Below are 9,882 nucleotides of genomic sequence, written 5' to 3'. Positions count from 1 at the left end.
ATGGTCCATTATTATTAATAATAAAGGAGAAAATTACAGACTTGGATTAAAAAGACTCAAACAAACAAAAAGAAATCACCAATCTTAGAAAAGAAAAGAATTTAAAAAAAAATAAGAGGAAAGTCTCTACAGAAGGACCAAGATCCTCACGCCTTTCATCTTCAAATTTGATTCAATGAAGCTCTAGTTTGCCTTACCCTTTTTGCCGCTTCGAAGCATTTATCTACGAGCATGGGCAAGATTCACTTCGGCAGTACCTTCATTAAAGAGAAAATATTTTTTTTTCTTTAGTATAACAAGAGGAAACAAGGAGACCATATCGAATAAAAGCAACATTTGTCAAAAATGGTTCCTTCGAAAGAATGGGGAAAGTTGGGGAAGATGAGTACTTTAAAAAGGAAAGAATTAAATAATAGATTAAAAAATGACGCGTGTCACTTGTTAATTCGTTCTTTGGAATAAAAATCTATCATTCACGCGCATTATTTGCGTGAAAACAAACATAGGGAGAAAACGGGTTAAAGTGGCGTATTTACAAAGATATCTCCTACTTTCGTGGGGTAATAGGACACTCATATAGTTAAAGTATCTTATTAAAAATTCGGGACAACTTTAGGTGTCACTTTATGTCTTTTCTTATTATTTTTCAATGTTCTCTTTGTATAGTAAGTTAGTAAGTTTAATAATGAAATAAACATGTTGCTTATCTTTTCCTTAAATACATATTTTATAAAATTTTTTGAATTTTGAAAAGAAAGCATTTTCACATGTATTCATCATCTTGAAATGTGTATGCATGTTTACTTATGAATCATGATTTGGAATACCAAGGTTAAATTATCTAATTATTTTATATCATTTCCTAAATTAAAATTTGGTTTTTAGATTCTTCAAAATAAATTTTACATATTTAAAAATTACAATCAAAAGTGAAAGGAAAGTCACTTTTGATTATTCTTTGTTTGTATATAATCCTTTTATTTATTTTCTTTTTTATGACTGAAAATGTCTAAGTAAAAAAGTAAACAATAAAAATAAAATGGAGGGAACATAAACAAAAGAGGAACACAAGAATTATATTAAGGCAAAGGATACAAAAAAGTAATGTTAGAGAAAACAATAATAAAGAAAGAGAAAAAAAGGATAAAAAAATTAAAGTATGATAAGAAGTATGAAAAATAACCATGATCAAACTATTGAAAATTTTTGTTCATGCTACAAAGGAGAATAAACACACTATGTCATTTCAATGTAATATGGAGACAACATATATACTTGTTACGAGTACATATGATAATTCAAATTAAACTTTGGTACAAATTGAGAAGGTGTGTTATGTGTGTATAGTCCCTTTCTTAGAAAAGTAACAAATTAATATATTACAAGTTTCGACCTAATAACATAAAAAGGCAAATTATTTATCACATTAAATTTTGTTGTCTAAATTTGACAGGTTATTAGAATATCTAATTATTTGACATTTACATTTTACAATAAAGAAGTCATTTATATAGGTTGATTGTTCAATTATTTCATTTATGTTATTTCGTTAAATTATTTGTGAAATTCTTCAAAATGTGTTAAATATTTTTTTTGTTAAAATTTCATTTTTGTTTAATGTTATTTTAATATAACTTCTACCACATATAATATTTTCGTGGGACTCACGTGCAAAACATGTATCAAGGATTAGTACTATCTTAAAACCATGAACTCCCAAACTTGAATGTTAAATTACTATAATATCCTAACTTAAATACCCAATTTATTTTATTCTATATTTTATATTTTATTTATGTACTTTTTATTATATAAAAAGCTGACACCTTTTCACATTGATGGGTACTGACTTTTTCGAAGAGTTGTAACTTTTTCGATTAGTTATGACATTTACGAAAAATTATGATTTTTTTTGAAGAGCTGTGAGTTATATGATAAGTCATGATAATCACCTTTTCATACTATCCTTAGTTTTCTATAAATAGAGAGATTTTCTCACACTATTAAATTACAACTTTTGTAAGTTTTCTATTCTTCTTCTTAAAATAAGGAAGATTTTGAGGGTTATTCAATTATGCAATTACAATCTTTTTTATTAAGTTATTACCCCCAACTTAACACATCAAATTTACTATATCTCTATGTATTGTATTATATTAATTTAAGTATATTATATTATATTATATTGAAGACATACACCTTTTAACATCGATGTGTTATCACATTTCCAAAGAGATAACTTTTTTGATGAGTTGTGACCTTTTTGAAAGGTTGTGATTTTTCTACAGGGTTGCGACTTTCAAAAATTTGTTACTTTTCCGAAGGATTCTGATTTCTCCATAGAGTTAAGACCTTTCCGATGAGCTGTGTCGTTTTTGACAGTGACTTTTCTAAAGGGTTGTACCTATTTTTTGATAGGGCACAATAAATATTTTCTTCATACACTACCCTTTGTTGGCTATAAAAAGAGGGATTTCCTCAAATTTTTGAAACACAATTTTAAATGTTTTTCATTGTTCCTCTTCTTCATAAAACACCCATTTAATGTATCTTCTATGTTTTATATTATATTATATAAGAGAAGACATCATTTCACATTGAATAGTTATGAATTTTTCGAAGAATTGTACACCTTTCCAAAGGGTTTTGACTTTTATGATAAGAAATAATCTGCACATGCTCTCACAACACTTTGTTAACTATAAATTGAGGGGGTTTCTAACGTCTTTTAATTATGTCTTTTTCATTTTTTCCGTTCTTCTCTTCTAAAATCTAAAGTTTGAATGACAAACATTGACAATCTGGTTCGAAATTTACGTGCAATGCATGTGCGTCAGAACTAGAATTACTAAAAGTGGGAAGCTCCAACCTTTAAGGTTGGATTACTATTTTATCCCTTCACTATGAGTGTGTTGGTATGGAGGTAAATGTTTTCCATTAAAAATGTGTTCCTAGAAATGTTTTCCTGGAAAACAAGTAGATTTTGGACTTATTTTCTCATGTTTGGTTGGTGAGTAGAAAATATTTTTCGAAAATGATTTTTAGTGTTTGATTTATTAATAAAAAATATTTTTGAGAGACATCTTTTATTTTTACTAGAATAAAAAATAATTTATGACATTGAAAATATTTTTTTAAAATTGATGTTTTTCCAAAAAAAAAATGTAATTTGAAATTGGAGGAGAGTTATGGAAAATGTTTTCCTTACTTTTTGAAGAGAAGTCATTTTCCTTAATTTTAAGGAAAATGAGTTGATTTGGAAAATATTTTCCAAAACTTTTGTCCCAACCAAACATGGAAAAATTGAAAAACATTTTCCAGAAAATGTTTCCTTCGTACCAAACACACTCTATATTACAAATTTTAAAATTATTTAATTAATTAAACAGTAAAAATAAAATTATAATTCGCCCAATATTTAATTACATGTTTCAAGTTCAAAAACTAAATTATGCGTGTTAAGATTAACAAAACGTCAAAACATTTTAAATTCTTGGCTACGTTAATTTAGAAACAATTAAAATTTAAAGGAGGTTGCTTTTTTAAAATGTTATCATACTAAATGTTAATAATAGCTATAATTATGATAAAAATGACTTCTCATTTTACGAGCTTTCCAAAATTAGTTTATACATTTTCAGAATGATTATAAATAATTAAAAACAAATAATCGGTATATAATTTAATAAAATAATTACTATAAGAATTTGCAATAGCTTATGACTTTATATGATTTTCTATAACACTAATATTGTAAGGTTAAAATACGTTAAAAGATAAAAATGATTTTTGAAAGATTTTTTTTTTAGCATCCAATTAACTACACATACATACAATGTATGTTATTTATCTATGTCATTAATTAAATTAATAAATTTTTTTTATGTTGAGCTCGTAGTTTAAATTTTTTCCAGAAACTGAAGAGTTGTTTTTTCATTTTTAATACAAATTATTATATTTGTTAATTTCCTCCATATATTAGCTCACGCTTTTGGATTTAGAGTTTCAAAATTCAAAACATGTAAAAGTTAATTTTTTTTTGTAAAAAAGAAATTCAAAATTACCCTTGTTATAATACGTACATTCGACCTTTCAATTTATTTGTCCAAACATTATTACAATTTAATTTATTGGAAGTGCTAATCAAAGGAAATAAGACAATATTGCATATGGGATTTCAAAATAGGTCAAAGTTGAGTTATTTTTTTAAGAAATAATAAAAAATTTTTGGAAATCCTAATCCTTTTATATTTCTATGGATATTTTTTCAGTACCTCACCAATTTTTTTGTTGTTCTCAACAAAAATTCTTTATAAAAAATTAGCCACCATTAACGAGATGAATGGATCACCCAAACATCATAATGAGATTTTGTCCTATTTTATTGTATAAATCTTGCCCAATGTTAAAAATACTGTTGAAAGAGATAGTTATTACATTTGCACAAGATAAAATAAAATTATACATCTAGAAAAATCATATAAACAATTCACAATTTATTAACTCCATATGTAAATCTCTAAGTAGTCCACCCCACCCCACCCCTAGCTCTACTTCCAGTGGCTTAGCTATAAATTTCACGAAGGATGTCCAAGATTTGCATAGGTACAAAAATATAATTTGAAGATGGGTGCACTAAAATTTTGAAATCAAACTACTTAACATTAACAATTATTTTTTAATTAAAAAATATATTAATTTTTTAAAAATCAATCCACGTAAAATTTAGCTTGAATTTTCATATTTATTTAATATGACGTGAATGAAAAAGAAAAAAGAGAAAGATAAAATTCAGTTTATAATAAAATCACTTTTATACTTTAAGATCTCACCAAACATTGGTGACTTAACAACACGATATGAAAATTGAAGAGTAAAATCAAACGATTTTTTTCTAAAAAGAAATTATATGTAGAGCCTTTTTCACTTTTAGTATCTTTATAGGAAAAAAATTTAGAATTTGATTATTAAATTTCAATTAAATAATTACTTACAAAATTTATTCAAAATTTTAGTGAAAAAAATGATTAAAAATTTATTGTTTACCATGCTTTTTTTTTGTTATTAATAGATAATATGATTTTTAAATTGTTGAAAAAATAAAATTTTATAGTAACTATTATTAGGTCTCTAATTAAGATTTTTTAATAGATAATATTAATTTTGAATTATAAAAAACATAACTGATTTATAAACTACAATTAGAAATTAATTAGGAGCTTTTGAAAAATGTAAAAACAAATGCAACATCTGGCATTCAAACCCGTGCGCGTGCACACTTGCAACACTTCGCGTTTGACAAAGATACCACTGTTCTAAGAATCTTTAGTGTACTTAAAGGTGTCCAAAATATGTTATTAACAATTTACAATATAATTTTACTTATATATACGATGTAATTTTTCGATGAAGGGTGTCCAATTGAACACCCTGGGCATAGTGCACCTCCGCCCCTGTCTACTTCAACAATCTTATACTTTAATAATAAGAAATGATCTGCCATGAAATTACTCTCATCACCCTATGTGTTAGATCGAGAAAGATTTTGATAATTGACAAATAAAGAAACAGAGGAAAGGAATCGGTTGTGTTGACATGCTCCTAACAGATCAAATTCCATTGGGATAAGGAGAACGTCAACCACACAAATTAAAAGTTATAAAACGGTGGAATGGTTGCTTTTTCGACAAGAATCTAGTGCAAAAAGTTTCCTTTCATAAAGAAATCCTAAGCTATGTAGGAAGCATAAACGAAGTAGGAAGCATCAACAGAGTAGGAGGTATAACGACGTAAATAACTTTCAAATCCGGAACAGAGTAGGAAGCATGATCAAATATGTAAATCAAGTTCAAGTTGAAAAAGGTTTTGAAGAGTTCAAAGTCTATAAATTGGGTAATATTTTCTTTGGAGAAACTTGAGTACTTAAACAGAGAGTTATAAGCAGAATACAATCAAATAGAGGGAGTTTATATTTGAGTGGTTTCTGATTACGAAGTGCAGTGAACGCCAGGAAACAACAATTGAAGAACTGATTTATAGGCTTATGTTTTACGGTTCTTAAGTCAAGTTTGCTTGTATTGAGTTGTATCTTAAATTCTTTTCTAGATCTAGTAAGTATAAATTGGAGTAGGAATAGAGTCTTCAAATTGGGGTGACTTAAAGACTTGTGAACATAAACCTTGGGGGATTGTATTGGTGTTTAGGAATTAGAGTTAGTTCCTAGGATTGTAAGAGTTGTAATTTGAATTCTTAAGTTTAAGTGGGATCGATGATCTAGTTGGTTGTCGTCGTCTAAGAATTAGAGTTTATAATTTGTTAGGTTGCATAGATTTGTAATCTTTTGTTGAGGCTCAAAGTTTAATGAAGTAGAGTTAAATCCTATGGAGGTGTAGGTCGTGGATTTTTACCCTTTATGAGCTGGGGTTTCCGCGATAAAATATTGTATCATTACTTTATTTGCTTTATATTACGTAACTACTGTAATCTGCAAAGGAACAGATAGAATATACTTGTTCCTTAAGGCAAATCTGAGGGTCAATATTCCAACACTATGCTAGAAGTGTGACAATTGGATTCATTCAGAATAACAAAACATACATATATCTTTAATTGATAAAGCAACCAATGCCTCAGTAGCAGTCACACATACATTAATTCAACATAAAGGCAAGAACCTTGTTCAACACTTCTTAGATGATCTAAAAAAGCAACAACTTTATACTGTTCATATATTTAATAGAACACTTCAATAATAACTCGAAATATCTTTGGAAACCATAATTAATAAGAAATAGCCCAGAAACTATTGCATATATGATTTAACCATGTGATCACATATTTTTGGACTCATCAACCGTTTCCTCAGAAGAGACAGTATCTGTGTCAATATTTCGATCACGACTGCTGCTTCTACGTTTCTATTTGGTATCACCTCCGCCTCAGTGTTCTTCTTGCTTGATTGTTTTGCCTATAACATAATAATACTCCTATAAATCATCAAATTAGTTGCATTCAACAAAGATTTCCGACATTGTAAGCTTGAAAATATGTGATCATTAAAGAGGGATTAGGTAGAACAAAATTGATTAGCTATAGTGGAAACGCTAGAATTTGAGAAAAATTCTGCTCCTGAAGCATGAGTTTTTGTAGTTTGTCTGGATGAGATTGATATTTTAATAATTCTAACAGGACCAAGCATGTTCTTGGTACAGGAAATGAAAAATTTACCACACATTAATTACTTGAAGGCTACAATCGAAAATATATTTCATGGTGGATTTAAAAAAAAAATCATAAAGATGGTTGCAATTCATTAGAGTAAGATATAAAAAGGAATTCTTTATGCGGATCATTTGGTTCAAAGGATTAATTGGGCTATCCTATTATAGATTTTGAGGTCAAACGTATCTCGTATTTGATTGAAAGTATTATCTAAGATCAGTGTTATTTCTATACCAAAATCTTGGTATCACTTTTCTCATATAAAAAGTGGAATTGATATAATCCATAGTTAGTTTACAGGTACCAATGTTCACATATAACCCGTGTTCTCACTTTGTTGTCGCTATATATGATCATAGTTCAACAGAAACTGAATATGCAATAGATCAAGAGAATAAATCAGATGAAGAAGAGGAAGATATTCCATACATCCAAGCTAATGTTAATGTAATCATAGAAGAAAGAAGATAGTCCAATTAACCTTCAAGCTAATGCTAATGTAATCGAGGAAGAAGAGGAAGATATTCCAATTGACCTTCAAGATAATGCTAATGTAATTGATGAAGATAATGCTGACTGGAATATCTTCATCGATTACATTAGCATTATCTTGAAGGTCAATTGGAATATCTTCCTCTTCTTCCTCGATTACATTAGCATTAGCTTGAAGGTTACATGGAATATCTTCTTCTTATATGATTACATTAACACTAGCGTGGAGTTCTCGAATATCTTCGTCTTCTTCATCTGATTCGTTCTCTTGATCTATTGGATATTCAATTTCTTTTTGAACTCTAATCATACATAGCGACAGCAAAGTGAGAAGGCGGGTTATATGTGAAGACTAATGAGATCCTGACGCTTATTGAGTAATAGCCACATAAATCATTCCATCCTTTGGCTATCCAAATTTGTCCTTGAGAATTTTCCACTTCAACCTCCCATGCTTTTTCATTGGGAGCCTCAAGAAACACGTGGTTCAACATGTTCTTGCAATGTCTTTCAGCAAATACCACTGGAATCCTCTGTGTGCAAAAGAAATGATAAATTTAGTTTCATACAACATAATTAGTGTGGAATAAATCAACAATTACAAGGAATAAAATAACAATTAATTACTTACAAGACAAAGTAATTAATCTGATAAAGTAATGGTTTGGATGAACTTAGGATTGTTGGGAGAAAAGTTCCATAAGGAAGATCCATAGAACTTGTTTGCCATGATCGATGGTAGGATGGGAAATTGTTGAAGAACTTATTTACTATATATAGGAGTGTGATTCACGAGAACAATGCAATGCTTGTCTCACGAGGAAAGCAGACATACACTCACGTGAATGTGACTACTATTGCTTTGTCTTGGAATAAATAAAGATTGTTTCTTTCTTTTTCTTTCTTTTAACTTCTATTAAAGACTCGTTCACCTAACCCTATTACCACTTATTTATACTCACACAAATATTGTACGTTATACTTAAAATAATTAGTGAAATGTGCGGCAATTGTAGAAGCATATTTAAATTTATAATATCATATTTTTTAGGATATTGAAATAAATTTTGAGCAATACATGTTTTTGAGTTAATTCATAAATGTGAAATATGTAAAAGGCATATGCATTGTATGAGCATTTTTCACATCAAAACATTACTAATACAAGTTTTCTACTCCAATCCAAAGATAGTCTGCTAAACTTAAATTTTTAAAATTAATCCAATAAAAAATAAAAATATTAATTATATTTTTTCAAAAAAAGAAGCAAATGTATTCTGAAATACTAAAATAGGGTAATCCCCATATTGTCACAATGGTGTGAGTTTTTTTCAATCTTCTCGCCACAAAGGAAGGAAAACACCACCACACCAATAAGAAAATGCATAAGGTATGGCCCTAATTTGCTTGGCCCTTATGAGTAGGTTTTTCTTTTGCCTAGTTTCGTCCCAAACGAAGGAGAGACTAGTTAAGAAAAAATATGTAATGGATATACCTTTCAACTCTCACGTTTTAAGGACGAGAGATTACTTCTGTTTCATTAATCTTGTACGCATCCCAAGATAAAGCGTTATAATCTTGTACGCATCCCAAGATAAAGCGTTATAACGAGAGATTACTTCCGTTTCAATTGCAATGATAGTGAAAAAAGGTTTAAAACAATAAAATTAAAACACTTACTAAAAGAAATATGGAATTATCAATCCAGTAGTACAACATTCCCTCTTCTTCATTTTAGGTGAGTAAATTGAGTTGAACAGTAAAATAGATAAAACTATTTTGAATGATATTTATGAGCTGAATGCGCGCACCTTTACTCTTGCACAGTAAATCAGACATTTCATCAACTAACATAAGAAAGAGAGGCATAGAGATCCAGATATACATTATCTCAAAAGGAACAAACATAACACATAGTAGCTAAACAAAATATAGATAAGAGCTTAAAGTAGGAAACTAAACAAGTGATAAAGCAATCTTAAATACATTTAGTAGAAGGAAATATCATGTCATTGAACAGAAGTTTGAGTCCATTCAAATATGCAAACATCGCCAACTTTTAGGTTGTTGTACAACACAAAGTCCTTCCAACCAGTACTGAACTTCGCGTTTGCTATTCTAAGAGTTCATTTTACAGTACATTGTCTATTGTTTGAAACTTGAAATACA

The 9,882-nt window shown here is 28.6% G+C and overlaps 1 pseudogene; it reads right to left on the bottom strand.

Annotated features, from left to right (window-relative positions):
• Positions 1-7,672: 7,672 nt before the first annotated feature.
• Positions 7,673-9,552, bottom strand: LOC114074903 (annotated as a pseudogene).
• Positions 9,553-9,882: the final 330 nt, after the last annotated feature.

The sequence above is a fragment of the Solanum pennellii genome, chromosome 1 (genome assembly GCF_001406875.1).
Source record: "Solanum pennellii chromosome 1, SPENNV200".
In the NCBI taxonomy this organism is placed as follows: domain Eukaryota; kingdom Viridiplantae; phylum Streptophyta; class Magnoliopsida; order Solanales; family Solanaceae; genus Solanum; species Solanum pennellii.
Note: the sequence above shows the minus strand (reverse complement) of the source record. Positions and strands in the feature narration are given on the sequence as shown.